At 39.3% G+C, this 16,826-nt stretch overlaps 1 pseudogene; it reads left to right on the top strand.

Annotated features, from left to right (window-relative positions):
- Positions 1-2,327: 2,327 nt before the first annotated feature.
- On the top strand, positions 2,328-13,627 carry LOC102962028 (annotated as a pseudogene).
- Positions 13,628-16,826: the final 3,199 nt, after the last annotated feature.

Raw genomic sequence — 16,826 nt, 5'->3', positions numbered from 1 at the left:
TCCACAGAAACTTGGCAGGACAGAAGGGAACGGCAGGACATATTGAACATGCTGAAATCTGTTGCATTTCTATACACCAATAATGAAGCTGCATAAAAAGAAATCAAGGAACAGATCCCATTTGCAATTTCACCTAAAACAATTAGATACCTAGGAATAAACCTAACCAAAGAGGTAAAAGATCTGTACTTTGAAAACTACAGAACACTTATGAAAGAAACTGAAGACGACACAAAGAAATGGGAAAGCATTCCATGCTCATGGACTGGAAGAACAAACATTGTTAATGTCTATACCACCCAAAGCAATCTACACATTTAATGCAATCCCCATTAAAATACCATCAACATTTTTCAAGGAACTAGAACAAATAATTCTAAAATTTGTATGGAACCACAAAAGACCCCGAAGAGCCAAAGCAATCTTGAAAAAAAAGACAAAAAAAAAAAAAAAAAGCAAAGTTAAAGGAATCACAATTCCAGACTTCAAGTTATATTACAAAGCTGTAGTAAACAAAACAATATGGTACTGGCACAATGGACACATAGATCAACAGAACAGAAGAAAACCCAGAAATAAACCTAGCACTATATTGTAAGTTAACCTTTGACAAATAGGAAAGAATATCCAATCAGAAAGCCTGTTCAGCAAATGGTGCTGAGAAAACTGGACAGCAACATGCAAAAGAATGAACCTCGACCACTTTCTTTTCACCATACACAAAAATAAATTCAAAATGGATGAAACACCTAAATGTGAGACAGGAAACCATCAAAATCCTAGAGGAGAATACAGAAAGCAACCTCTCTGTGACCTCAGCTGGAGAAAATTCTTACTAGACACATCACCAGAGGCAGAGGGAAAAAAAGCAAAAATGAATTATTGGGACCTCATCAAGATAAAAAGCTTCTGCACAGCAAAGGAAACAACCAACAAAACTAAAAGGCAACCTACAGAATGGGAGAAGATATTTGCAAATGACATATCTGATAAACTGTTAGTATCCAAAATCTATAAAGAACTTATCAAACTCAACACCCAAAAAACAAATAGTCCAGTGAAGAAATGTGCAGAGGACATGAAGAGACACTTTTCCAAAAGTATCCAGATAGCTAGCTAACAACTACATGAAAAGATGCTCAACATCACTCATCATCAAGGAAATACTAATCAAAACCATGCTGACATAGCACTTCACACCTGTCAGAATGCCTAAAATTAACAACATCAGAAACAACAGGTGTTGGCAAGGATGGGGAGAAAGAGAACCCTCTTGCATTGTTGGTGGGAATGCAAAATGGGGCAGTCCTTCTGGAGAAGAGTATGGAGGTTCCTCAAAACATTAAAAATGGAATTACAGTAAAACCTTGGATTGCAAGTAACCTGTCCTACAAGCGTTCCACAAGATGAGCAAACATGTCTAATAAATTTTAACTTGATAAGCAAGCAATGTCTTGCAATAGGAGTGGTACGTGATGCCAAATGTCACATGATCACAACAGAATGAATGGTTCTTCTCTCGCTCACTTGCTGCAGGATGCTTCTCTCTCCCATACTTGGATGTTCGGTCTCAGGCTGTGGTGTTTGTTAGAAATCAGAACGTTGGAAGGTTCTGCAACTGGCGCTAGTCAGTACTTTGTCATTCAAAGCACCTACGCACCTTTGGACGGTCCTTTGCTTTTCCATACAAGAGTAAACCTAGGAATGCTTCACTTCGTTCTAGGTCAGGCTGCCTGCAGACATAGAACCTTTGCTTATTGCCAGTTACATTAAATACAGTATATGACAAGAGTTTATTAATACTGTACTGTACTCAATGTATACAATGGCCCCCAGGCAGAGAAAGGTTGAAAAGAAAGGTGCTAAGAAGAAGGAGATAATTACGGGGGAAGTTGAGAAGGAAATCATGGAGAAGTACAAATGAGGTACACAAGTAGCCAAAATTGCAAGATTTTGTAAGAAGTGTACGTCTGCATCTCGTCTGCAGAGGAGGAGGAGAAAAGGTGAAGGAATCCCTCACTTCAAATGAGATTAGGAGGATGTGTAAAATATGGGAAGCAGTGCAAAATTTTGTAGAAGAGCACCACCCAAATAAGGGTGTAGCAGTGCAAGCGATGAATCTGTTTAAAGACAATGCAATGTCACATTTCCATGAAATCCTCAAAAGGAGGCAAAAGCTAGTGTCATTAGATTGGTTCCTTGTTAAAGTTGCACGAAAAGAAAAAGATTCCATTGAGCCAATAGATAGCAGTGATTCCATTGGTGATAGTGAAAGTCGTCCTACATAATAACCCTCCCATCTCTTGTCTTCCCATCAAAAACCAGCCATGAAGGTTTTCAAAGGTAAGTACAGGTTAATTTGTTTACTTTTCTTTATATTTTATATTTTCTTTATTATTTTGTATTACATTACAGTATTGTAATCATTTTTATATGAATATTTTTAGGTTATGGAACGAATCATCTGAGTTTCCATTATTACTTATAGGGAAATTCAATTTGATATACAAATGCTTTAGATTACAAGCATGTTTCCAGAATGAGCTGTGCTCACAAACCAAGGTTTTACTGTACCCTATGATATAGCAATTACACTACTAGGTATTTACCTAAAGGATACAAAAATACAAATTCAAAGGGACACATGCACCCTGATGTTTACAGCGGCATTATCAACAATAGCCAAAGTATGGAAAGAGCCCAAATGTCCACCAACTGATGAACAGATAAAGAAGATGTGTATGTATACATACACACACATATACATATAATTGAATATTATTCAGCCATCAAAAAGAATGAAATCTTGGGGCACCTGTGTGGCTCAGCTGGTTAAGTGTCCAACTCTTGATTTTGGTTCAGGTCATGATCTCATGGTCATGCTCTCTCTAGGAAGGAAGGAAGGAAGGAAGGAAGGAAGGAAGGAAGGAAGGAAGGAAGAAAGGAAGAAATAGGTGAACATATGGGAGGGGAAAAAAAGAGGTAAATAAGCCATAAGAAACTCTTTTTTTTAATGTTTATTTTTGAAAGAGAGAGAGTGCCCGCATATGAGTGGGGGAGGGGCAGAGAGAGACAGAATCTGAAGCAGGCTCCAGGCTCTGAGCCAACAACACAGAGCCCAATGCAGGGCTCGAACTCATGAACAGGACCGCAAGATCATAACCTGAGCTGAAGTCGGATGCTTAACCAACTGAGCCACCCAGGTGCCCTAAGGGACTATTAAAGATAGAGAACAAACTGAGGGTTAATGGAGGCAGGTGGGTGGGGGATGGGCCAGGAGGATGATGAGTTTTAAGGAGGGCATTTGTTATGATGAGCACTCGGTATTGTATTTAGGAACAGAATAAAATATAATAGAATTCAGGAATCCTATTCCTGAAACCAATATTGCACTGCATGTTTAACTAACTAGAATTTAAATTTTTTTGTTTTATTTATTTTTGAGAGAGAGAGAGAGAGAGAGAGAGAAAGACAAACAGGGCACCAGTGGGGTAGGGGCAGAGAGAGAGGGAGACACAGAATTTGAAGCAGGCCCCAGTTTCTGAGCTGTCAGCACAGAGCCTGATGCGGGGCTCGAACTCATGAACCACGAGATCATGATGTGAGCTGAAGTCAGACACCCAACCAACTAAGCCACACAGGTGCCCCTAACTAAGTAGAATTTAAATAAAACTTTGAAGGAAAAAAAAAGAGATAAATTTATGTCAAAAAGAACTTTATACCATTATGTTTATGGCATTATAAACACTAGTTGTATTTTCATATACACAGTAGACTCAAAGTATGACAAGATTGTAAAAGCATGTATTGAAGTACTACTTAAAACCATCTCACATACCAACAGTGGTATGCTAGACATGCCTGTGGAAACACCAACTCAAATATTTGTAGTTGGTCAACAAATGCGTGACTCTCCCAGGCAACAATATCGTACATTCTTCTTTCTCCTCCTCCTCCATCCTCCTTCTCATCTAACCTTCTTAAAGGAACTGTATGTACTCACCGTCTCCCAATTTCTCTTCCCTCACCTTCTCTTAACCCCACTCCAATCAGGCTTTCACCCCGACCACTCCCACTTGGCTTCTAAAACACCACTACTTGTCAGTTTCTTCCTGCCCTCCTGGACACTCCCCGGCTTTCTTTGCTGATTTCCCCCTTTCTCCTCAATGTCTTAATGTTGATGAGTGCTTGGATTCAGTCTTGTAACTCTTTTCTTCTCCCTTGGTGATCGCATCTCAGCCACATGCCTTTAAACATATTAAATACAGTCTATATATTGATGACTCCCAAATTTCATCTCCAGTTCAGATCTCTCGCCTGAATTCCCAGTGTGTACTCTGCCTCCCTGACAGCTATACCTGGATATGTGGTAAATCTCTCACATTTAACACATTTAATGATCAATTCCCAACTCCCAATCTTTGCCTCCAAACCTACTCCACTCATGAGTCTTTCCATCTCAGTTGATGGCAATGCCCTCCAGCCTCCCATCACTTCCTACCCAAATCTCTGCTCCCATCCAGCTCTAAAGCTCTAATCCCTCATTATCCCTCTCCTCAAAACTGCAATTGGATTCTGCCCTGCTTCCTTCCACAGCGTAATTTCAATACAAAAGCCTTGTAAAATATGTTAGATCATATCACTTCTCTGTTCAAAATCCTTAGAGGTTTCCCATCTCAAAGAAAAAAACTAAGTCTTCATAATGCCCTACAGGGTCTTAAATAACCTGACCCCTCACTTCTTTGACCTCCTTTCTTCTGTTCTCTTCCTTGCTTATGCAGCTCTAGCCATTGTAGTGCATTCTTTCACATACAGTCATAGTCCTCAAAGGCTAGGATTATGCCCATTTTGAGGATGAAAGAAAACTGGAGCCCAGAGAAGTTCCTTGGCCAAGGTCAACATCAAGTTCTAGAGTCAGAATTTAGTCTGTTTCACTCCCAGATATGCCTCCCAAGTATACCCTGCAGTCTCACACATTCTTATTCTTCTCAAATAGGCTCAACTATTTTGGAATTGTATTTCTCACAAAGGTGAGATTTCATGTCAGTAGCTAAGTGGTATTGGGACAACTGAATATATATCTGAAAAGAAAATTAAGCTGGATTGCTTCCTCTTTTCTTATACGAAATTTAATTCAGGTAGAACAAAGATTTTACTATTAAAATGAATCCCCAAAACATCCAGAATAAATCACAAGTAAAATTATTTATAATATTAGAGGAAAAAGAGCAGAAACCCAGAACCACAAAACCCATAATCATAAAAAAAGAAAGAATGATAATCTAGAACATAAATTTTAAAAACACTACATGACAAACATACCATAAACAAGGTGAAACACAGGTAACTAATGGAAAAAATATTTATAATGAATATGTCAAAGAGCTAATTTCCTGAATTTACTAGGAGCTGGTGCAAATTAAAAAAAGAGAATTGTTCTTAAAACAATTGTTTTAAAAGTACATGAAAATATGCCCAACCTCCTTGAAATTAAAGAAATGCAATTTAAATCAGCAAGGCGATATCGTTTTTCACCTAGCAGGAAACAAAAGGATTCTGATTTTGTTAGCTGCTCTCTGGCCTCAGAAAAAAAAAAAAAAAAAAAAAAAAAAAATGTAAAAAAAAAAAAACCTCATTAGCTGCTACTCATTAGTCCCTACCCATCCTCAAAAAAATGTTTAAGAGTTAAATCCACTTTGGTGTAGATCTTGCTTTGAAATATCAGTATCCAATATGTAAACCACCACCTGAACCACTTTTTAGGGTACCGTCCCTCAAATACTCACATGGGCTTGCCCATGTCCTGGTCTTACACCCTTTGTCCACTTCCCAAAACCTCCTACTACACCCATAGAACTCCTGATCCATAATCAACAAAAATCCCTATAATTTCATCCTGGCTCCAAACTCCTCCTCTATCACCTTGAATTAATTCAAATTGGGCTTCCCCAAGGGCACTGGTGGCCTTGTAGCCTTCTCTGGTAAAAGCAGTTCATCCTCTGACACTCCATTGTTCCTCCCCATGTTTCTTCCATTTTTCGTCTCTCAGGTCATTCCTCCTCATTCACCTGTGACGAGGCACATGACTCACCTCCAAGCTCTGCCATAAATAAATTCTGGGGGACCTCACTGTCCACATAGGCAATCAATCTAATAACTGACCTCAAAGGTCCCTAACTTCTTCATCTCCAAGCTCTTTCATTTTACCCTAGCCACCCACTCCCATGGTGATACCTTGAACTTTTTCACTTCCTTCCACTGCTCCATTTCAAAAGTTTCTATTCAATGTCAAACAACCCAGCCTCTTATAACAGCCTCTCCTTCCAATTTGCATTAACTTCATCAGAACTTCAAATTTATAAATGTCTCTATTTTCTCTCAATCTATCTGTCCTAATGACCCACCTTTTTTTTTTTTAAACTTCCTTACTTATCCACCTTCAATACCATGAACTACCATTTCATTGGGTCCCATTTTACATTCATAAACATTGGTTTTCCTTACTCACTGTTAGATCTCAGACCACTTGCTAGTACTTCAGAAAAGCCTTTCCAGATTGTCCTGTCTAGATGAGGTCACCCCATGACTGCTTCCACAGAAATGTGTTCCACGTTTTCAGCATGCTTTTCAGAATTAGAATCTTACATTTATACTACATTATGTGATAAATATCTGTCTTCACCATTAGACTATAAGGTCCACGAAGGTGAAACTGGGTAGGAGGGAGACTTTCGCTTTTCGTGTTATCCCATTTTGTACTGTTTGAATGTTGTAGCCATCTATTAAAGGATTTTTTAAGGTAAAATCATGACTCTCATACAAACTAAAATGAGTAGATATCAGAAATTTGATTTAACCCATTAATTAATGAAGGAATCATTTTGAACTATAATTAGTTCAAAAGAGAATTCAAAGAACCACATGCATCTGGGCAATCAGCATTGCTAAAATGATTTATAAACAGCTTCAAAAGAGATCTATTCTCAGGATAGAAATCAATTGAATTCCACTGCACACAATTCATTTGCATTTTTATAAACAAGAATTATTTCATTATTATGAATTTTCTACAATATACAAAATTATAAAATAGCTCCAAAACAATGAAAAGCTGAGATAAGCTGGAATGGTACACCAAATGGGACACTTAATATTTTTTTTTACCTGTTTCAAAGGTTTTTATAATTTTTCCTACCCCATCAGTGTATGATACTATACATTAATATATGTATGAATTACTACTTAGTTTTTAATAACGTTAAAGATTATCTGTGTAAGGAATTCTGACCCAATTTTATATGCATTTTTGTACATAAAAAAAATTGTAAATTTTATTTCAAATGTTTTGAGATCTAATTGACAAATAACATTATATTAGTTTCAGGGGTAAAACATAATAGTTTGACATTTGTGTATATTGAGAAATGATCACCTCAGTATGTCTAGTGAACATCCATCACCACAAATAGTTGCAATTTTTTCCTTATAACTTTTAAAATCTATTCTCTTACAACTTTCAAAATACAACACAGTATTGTTAGCTACAGTCACCATGTTGTACATTACATCCCCATAACTTACTTATTGTATAACTGGAAGTTTGTACCTTTTGACCACCTTCACTCATTTTGCCCACCCCCTACCCTCCATCTCTTGCAACCACCAATCTGTTCTCTGTATCTGAGTTTGGTTTAGTTCAGGTTCTACATATAAGAAAGAGATTATATCGCATTTGTCTTTATCTGATCTATTTCACTTAGCATAATGCCCTCAAGACCCCTCCATGTTGTTGCAAATGGCAGGGAAAAAAAGATTTCCTTCTTTCTTATGGCTGAATTATATTCCATCATATATTTACACATACACCACAACTTCTTTATCATTCATCCATCAACGGATACTTGGGTTATTTCCATGTCTTAGCTACTATAAATAATTCTGCAATAAAGATGGAAGCACCTATAGCTTTACAAGTTAGTGTTTTAACATCCTTTATACATAACCAGAAGAATTGCTGGATCATACATGAGTTCTATTTTTAATTTTTTTTTTTGAAAGAGAGAGAGAGCATGAGTTGGGGAGAAGGGCATAGGGAAGGAGAGAGAGAAAGAGAGGGAGAGAGAGAGAAAAAGAAAGAGAAAGAGAAAGAGAGAGAGAGAGAGAGAGAGAGAGAGAGAGAACCCCAAGCAGGCTCCACACTCAATATGGAGCCTGATATGGAGCTCAATCCCACAACCCTGGGATCATGACCTGAGCCAAAATCAAGAGCCGGATGCTCAACTGACTAAGTCACCCAGGTGCCCCTCTGTTTTTAATTTTTGAGGACCCTCCATATATTTTTTTCCATAGTGGTTGAGCCAATTTACATTTCTATCAACAGAGCACAAAGGTTTCCTTTTCTCCACATCCTCACCAGCATTTGTTATCTCTTATCTTTTTGATGATGGCCATTCTAACAGACGTGGTGATATCTCACTGTGTTTTATTGGTTTTTTTTTTAGTGTATTTAAGTATTGACATACAATGTTACATTAGTTTCAGAAATACAACACAGTAATTTGAAAGTTCTATACATTGTACTATGTTCACCACAAAAAGCATAGTTACCATCTGTCACCATGCAACATTATTACAATATTGTTGATATATTCCCTATGCTGTAGTTTTCACCCCTGTGACTTACTTATCCTATAACTGGAAGTTTGTACCTCTTAATCCCCTTCATCTATTTCAGTCACTCTCCCACCCACTTCCCCTCCAGTTCGTTCTCTGTATTTATGATGGTTTCTGGTTTGTTTTGTTTGTTAGATTTCACATATAAGTGAAATCATATGATTTTGTCATTCGCTATTTCACTTACATAATACTGCAAATGGCAAGAACTCATTCTTTTTTATAGTTGAGTAACATTCCATCACACACACACACACACACACACACACACACACACACCATAAATTCTTATCTATTCATCTATCTATGGACACGTAGGTTGCTTCCATAATTTGGCTATTGTAAATAACGTTGCATTTAATATAGGGTGCATATATCTTTTCAAATTAGTGTTTCCATTTTCTTTGGGTAAATACCCAGTAGTGGAATTACTGGATCATATGGTATTTCTATTTTTAATTTTTTGAGGAACTTCTATACTATTTTCACAGTGGCTGCATCAATTTACATTGCCACCAATAGTGCACAAAAGTCCCATTAGCTCCACATCCTCACCAAGACTTCTTATTTCTTGTCTTTGTGATAGTAGTGCCATTCTGACAGGTGTAAGGTAATATCTTACAAGGTGGGTTTGATTTGCATTAGCCTGATGATATGAACACCTTTTCATGTGTCTGTTGCCAATCTGTATGTTTTCTTTGGGAAAATGTCTTTTCAGGTCCTCTTCCCATTTTCATTTTTTTAAAGCTTATTTATTTTGAGAGAGAGAGAAAGAGAGAGAGAGAGAGAGAGAGAGAGAGAACGAACATGTGCATGCAAACAGGGGAGTACCCAAGAGAGGGTGAGAGAGAATCCCAAGCAGGCTCTGTGCTTGTCAGCATAGACAATCAATCTCACAAACCATGAGATCATGACCTGAGCCAAAATCACGAGCCAGATGCTTCACCAACTGACCCACCCAGCTGTCTCTGCCCATTTTTAAATTAGATTATTTGGTTTTTTAGTGTTCAGTTATGTATGTCCTTTATATATTTTGGATATTAGTCTCTTATCAGATAGATCTTTTGAAATATTTTCTCCCATTCGGTAAGTTGCTTTTCCATGTTCTTGGTGGTTTCCTTCACTGTGCAAAAGCTTTTTATTTTGGTGTAGTCCCTCTCATTTATTTTTGGTCTTGTTGCCTTTGCTCTTAGTGTCAAATCCAAAAAATCATCACCAAGACCAATGTCAAGGAGCCTCACTATTTTTCCTTCCAGGAGTTTCACAGTTTCAGGTCTTCCATTCAAGTCTGTTTTTAACAAATCAAGCTTTCAGAATATGGAATTGGCTGTACAATATCTAAAAAGAAAGCAATCCAGGGGAAACAAACTACTACCCAGCATGTGTGTGAGGATCTGAGGGAAGGTTGGCTAATGTGTAACAGCCTCAAGGAGCAGGCTGGGGAGAGCCAGAGCCAGGGGCTAGAAGCCATTAGCCTTTGGAGTCTCTGGGCTGGAGGAGGGTTGTCCCTGGCTTCCAGTTTCTTTCATAGATGGCACTGCCCTCAAGGCAGGAGGGAGCTGAGGACAGGGGAGGAGCTGGACCAGGATAAGTGATAAAGCCTCCTTTGCCCTCCTCTGCTGGGGGGAAGGGAGACCATGATGTACTTCTGGAAACAGCCAGGGGCCAAAAAAAGCAGTAGTGGGATGCAGTTGTGACAGTGGAGATCAGCTCAACAAGGGGCTGCACAGCAGGGACCACGGTGGTGACCGGAGACGTAGTACTAGAACCCGAGTCAGAAGACGAAGTGCTGAGGGACAGGACCTAACGGGTGGACGAGCCACTGGAGGACAACGATATTATAACAAACTTGGGAGGAGGGGAAGAGTGAGACAGAGGTGCAGTTCACACACATACTAGACAGGCACTGTGGCGGCACCAGGCACCTTAAGACAACCAGGGGTCCCAGGGCCAAGCTGAGGAGCCTGCAAGAGTGTGGACCAATGCTGAGTGATGGTCAGAGTAGTCCTGTTGACCTGCTGACCTGCAGAGCAGCCTTGACCACGTGGGAGGAGAGGAGGAGTCCAAGGGACCCAAACTGTGCCCCACAGGCATCCTGATTATCAGATGGTGGGCAAAGCCACCAGGCAGGCAGGTAGCAAACCACCTAGTGATGATCCACATCTGACTGCAGGCATGGCTGTCATCACAGCTGGAATCAATTCATGCACGGATTTTTCTAGATACAATGCAGGGTTATCCTTCAATGCCTTTGCCAACAGATAGATGATTAGGGCCAGGTTGTTCGGCACCACACTTACATTCTCTTTTTTTCCCCTCTTCTGTGGCAGGTATAATTTTGATTTCACTCCTGAAAAAAACTTCAGTTTTTGGAAACAAGATTCTGCTCTGTTTCCAAATCCCACACTTTGAAAAGCATTTATAAACCTCAGTCTCAAAACTCTGCGGAAGACATATAATTGTTTCCTGGTTCGTATAATCTTGGGTTTTATACATATATACACACGCACACATATATGCATATATACACATAAATGCCTGATGCCAGAGTTTTCATAAATACTCCAGCTACTGTAAATATTGACTCCTCGGAATTGTTTTAGAAAATCAACGCAATGCATTAAAATCAAGTGTGGGGAAATTTCCTGGTCTCAGACAACTTTCATTTTGTCATTGAATTAGTATTAAATTGTATCTAACTCTGCACTACAGACTAATTACACTTTGTATTTGCTAAGGCTTCATAAAAAAATCTTTTCAACCTTTAAAGAAAAAAGCAAGCACGTTGCAGAGCACAAGAGTCACGAACGCTGAACTTGCACTGACAAAAACAGTAACAACCCCCCTTCCTCACCACCCCAGGTGGCCCCAGGCTGCCCTCCCTGTCCTCCACCCTCTCCCACCTAAGCGTCTCCTCTCCAGCCTGTGGTCTTTTGCACCCGCTGCCCTGGGCTCCCGCCGTCCGCCAACGCCAGGAGCTGGGTTCCCCACGCCCTGCCCTCCCCCCCAACTGCGCAGGAGGCCCACCTGCTTCTAGGCCACTTTGGCGCCAAACCTCGAATTTCTCTGGCCATCCTGCTTCCCGATGGCTATGCACACGGAGCGGCTAGTTCGGCCCAGAGTGGCCCAGGTGCTGCACCCTCAGATGTCTCCCAGGAATCCGCCGGGACGGCCGGCCCCTTCCGGTGCATTCTGGTAACCTCCGCCCACTCTGGGGTCAGCGGGCCTCGGCAAGTGCAGGTTGCTGCAGAGATGCAGACGGGCCAGAAGATCCAGATGGTCCCCTCAGTGGACACCTCTGGTATCCCCAAGCAGCCGTTCATCCTCATCGGCCCAGACGGAGCTGGAACTGACAAGGTGATTCTGGCTTCCCCCCGCCCCGAGACATCCAACGCCAGACAGCTCCTTCTCACCACCTGGGATGACCTCATCCCTGGCGGGACCCACGTCGTCAGGGCCCCCACTTCTGTAGAAGGCCCACGTCCAGCGGCCGGAGATGGTAAGTACTGTGTGGTCTGTGATAACAAAGCACCTGGCTGTCACCCTAGGGCTGTCAGTTGTGAAAGAGGCAACATTTATTACAAAGGGGCATAAGGAAAAATTTGACCTACAGCTGTCAGAGCAACTAAGCATCATCAGTAAGCGGCACCTGAAGAGCTGTCAGTTTTTCTGACTGAAAAAAATGCTTAGAGATGAGTGCGAAAATGGAATCTGTCCAGTGTGAACAGAAGCCCTTTAAGGGGGGGAAAAAAAAAAAGGAGAAGAAGCCCTTTGATGTGCGGTGGGAGAAACCAAGGAACTGTGCCGCTTCAGCTGAGAAATAGGTCTTGATGCAGGATGCTTGTGAACATCCAGCAGCCTTTGATATACGGGGATGGTATGGTTCTTCTGATCACGGATTCTAAAGCTGACACAAGCCAGGGGGCTCCGGACACACCGCAAATGTAGTAGCGTCCCTTGCCAACCTAAGTGAATCCCTTAACAATGCCAAGTCTTCAGAACACCATGGGAGAACCAGTCTGCAAGTGAGATTCCTTGAGCAGGTGATACCTTAGCAAAAGCACTTGATACCACAGCTTCTTGTCTCCCAGCCTGGCAGACAAAATGGCGGAGGAGAGAGCATCCACAGCATCACTGGAGACCAGTCCACCATCACTGAGGTCAAAGACACCCTCCTTTAACACACTTACATTTGGGTTTGTGATGCCTGGCCCCATTCCAGAATCCCTCAACATGTGCTACCTCTGCAAGTCTACATCCCACTTGCTTTTCCTCCCCATGGTCTGGGCCAGCAGTTCAGTCACTTGGTCAGGAATGCAACATCAGCCTTGTGCTGCCCTACTGGAATGAGCTCTTCAGCCTTGGCCTGCCCCAGTGTGCCCAGGTCGTGAGTCTCTCCAATATCCTGGCAGCTATGGCCAACCACCTACAGAACAGCATCCAGGGAGATAAACTTTCTGGTTACTGAATAAAGCAAGTCATGGAGCACATCTGTAAGCGTCAGGACTTCTGTTAACAGTATGGTGAAGCTGGATATGGACAGCGATGAGTATGCAGACTAAGGTAAGCTATAGTTCTCTTTAGTCCAGATCATTCGGGTTTGACCAGCACAAACCAGATCGAAAATTCCAAGAAAATACAGAGATGGGCTTACAAGACTATGTTCAGAAGCCTTACTCAGAAGACACCTACCAATTGGCCTGGATTTTCATCTGTCTGCTGGGACTTAGGCTGATGAGCTCCAACATAACAGAAGAACTTAATTTTTTGTTTTGTTTTGTTTTGTTTTACTGGTTGCATTGTCAGTGCTTTGATAGCATAATCCCCTATATCCTCAAAATGGAGACAACAGAGTACAATGGCCAAATCACCAGAGCCAGTATCTAATGCACACCACACACCTGCTGAGAAGCAAAAGAATCTTCCCAGGACTGCTCAGATACAAAGACAATGAAGTAGTGGTATTTTGGTATATGCAAATATTACTAGTATGTTAGCCATTTCCTTCCTCATTTCTTCTTATTTGTTAATCCCAGACAATAGCAACCAAAAACTAACAGGATCCTTTTTTGCCACGAGAAATGTTTTCATGCCTTTCAGTGACACAGCAGGTTTTGGAACAACCGTTTAACTTAATTTGTATTTAGAAATTCTCAAAGGGCAAATAACAATAACATAGTTTTATAATCAGAGACTATAATTAAGGAAAACTAAAAGAAATTTTTTGAAAAACAAAGAAGCCTTATATTCCACGGTAAATTCTAGCTCACTAAGAAAGAAAAAAACCTTAAGATAGACATTCACAAATAATTTGCTATTAACGTTCCATTGAATGTTCAGCTTAACTTGTCACCTAATGAACGCTATTTTTAAGAACACAAAACTAAGTAGACAGGATGATAGAGTTCAAGCCAATATTCTCCCAACCTGTTCCAAAGAACAAAACCACAAAAGATTACTATGCCCTTTTGCCTTGTACTTAGTATAGTAATTTGCATTAATATGGTATGCGGTGGTTTATCTCATATTCAATACAACAGCGAATTGCCTATTAACAGTTGTTCTTTAAGAAAAAAAAAGATTAAAGCTTAGCAAAAATAAAATTTTCAGAGAAGATTTAATTTTAAAATTTCAAGAGGTAATTAGGTAACCTGTGCTTTTATTTACTTATGTGTTAAGTATGATATATTCCAACATATAGATACTTTTTAGAAAGTATTGGTACTTAAAATTATTTCTATTTGGCAAAATTTCACTTACCTATGCCATTATTATCAGGCATTTGGTGGAAATAAAAATCACTACTACGTGTTGAAACACAACTGTATGTAAAATTAACACTAAAACTATTACATGTCTATTGCTTAAAGACAAGAATTACCCAGACCCACATTATACTCTTAATTCACCTGGCAATCTTTGCCTATTATGTTGCCCTTTCCTCGATGCAAAAGAAAAAAAAAAAATGACTACCACTAACTGGACAAGAAAAAGAAAAATAGCAATTTCTAAAGATTATTATTTTTAATTGAACTTTTTATCGAGATAATTTTAGATTCATGTGTAGTTCTAAGAAATGACACATAGATCACTTTGCTCATGTTACCCTAACAGTAACATTTTGCAAAACTGTAGTATAATATCACATCCAAGATATTGACATTGACACAATCCACCAATCTTAATAGGAGTTCTTCAGTTTTACTTATACTCATTGTTGTGTGTGTAGGTGCATGTATGTGTATTAAATTCTTTATTATTACCTGTGTAGGTTTATGTATCCACCACAGTCAAGATAATCCACAGGTACCTAACCATAATAGAAGAACTAAAACTATAAAACTCTTAGAAGAAAACACTGGTGTAAATCTTTGTGACCTTGGATTAGGCAATGGTTTCTTAGATATGACCACAAAAGCACAAGCAAGAGAAAATAAAGATAAATTCGCCTTTATCAAGATTAAAAATATTTGTGCTTCAATGTATACTATTAAGAAAGTGAAAAGACAACCAACATAGCAGGAGGAAATTTTTAGAAATCATATATCAGATAACAAGATTTGTATCTAAAATTTATAGAGAACTTAAAGAACACTCACAAGTCAAAAATAGAAACAAATAGCCAAATCTGTATAATGAACAAATTATCTCAATGGACATTTCTCCAAAGAAGATATACAAGTGGCCAATAAACACATGAAAAAATGCTCGGTATCATTAGCATATCAGAGAAATGCAAATCAAAAGTAAATGAGATACCACATCACCCCCACTAGGATGACTGGAATCAAAGAGAAAGGTAATAACAAGTGTGGATGAGGATGTAGATAAATCTCCACCCTCATATTCTGCGAGTGGATTGTAAAATGGTACAGCTGATTTGAAAAGCAGGCTAGCAGATCCTCAAATGGGTAAATGTGAAGTTACCATATGACCCAGCAATTATACTCTTAGGTATATATCCAAGAGAAATAGAAATATATGCCCACACACAAAATTTTACACAAATGTCCATAGTAGAATTACTCATAATAGCCAAAAAGCAGGAAGGACCTAAATCCAACATATGAACAGATAAATAAAATGTGGCATATCTATACAATAGCATATTATTCAGCAATATAAAGGAATAAAGAATGCGTATGTGCTATGTCGTAGGTGAACTTTGAAATCATTATGCTAAGTGAGAGAAGATAGCCACAAAAGACCACATATGATTCTGTTTATATGAAATATGCAAAATAGGCAAATATATGGAGACAGACAATAGATTAAAGATTGCCTGGGGTTGAGGGAGGGGATTAGGGAAAAATGAATGACTTCTAGTAGTTACTGGGTTTCTCTTTGGAATGATGAAAATACTCTTAAAATTGATTGTGAGAATGGTTGCAAATACTTGTGAATACACTAAAAAAATTGATTTGTACACTTTCGATAACTTTATAACTCAATAAAGCACTTATTTAGTTCTTAAAGGTTAGGGGAAAAAAAGGTAAATCTCAAGTATCCTTCATGTTGCACTTTTATAAGCATACGCACCTTCTTCCTAAACCTCCCCATCCCTATTTCTATTCAGGGACAATTCTAAAATTTTGTCACTTCCAAACTGTTACATAAATGGAATCATGCAATACGTAATCTTTTGGATTTGACTTTTTCCCCTTGACATAATTCTTTGGAGCGTCATCCAAGTTGTTGCATGTATCAACATTCTTTTTTGTTACACTGGTATGGATGTACCACAATTTGTTTATTACCTGTTGAAGAAGGACATCTGCAATGATTCCAGGTTTGGGCTGCTAAAAATAAAGCTTCTTATGAATATTTATGTACAATTTTTTGTGTAAACGTAAGTTTTCATTTCTTTGGGGGGAAAACACCCAAGAGTGCAATAGCTGGATTATAGGATAATCACATTATTAGTTTTTTGAGAACCTGCCTAACTTTTTTCCAGAATGGATGTATCATTTTACATTCCCACTAGCAATGTATCAATGATCCAGTTTCTCCGCACCCTCACCAGAATTTGGTGTTGTCATTATTTTTTATTTTTTATTGTAATCATTCTGATAGGTGTGTAGTTGAAATCTCATTGTGGGGGCGCCTGGGTGGCGCAGTCGGTTAAGCGTCCGACTTCAGCCAGGTCACGATCT

This window comes from Panthera tigris, chromosome C2 (assembly GCF_018350195.1).
Source record: "Panthera tigris isolate Pti1 chromosome C2, P.tigris_Pti1_mat1.1, whole genome shotgun sequence".
In the NCBI taxonomy this organism is placed as follows: Eukaryota; Metazoa; Chordata; class Mammalia; order Carnivora; family Felidae; genus Panthera; species Panthera tigris.
This window is presented reverse-complemented; position numbering and strand designations above follow the sequence as displayed.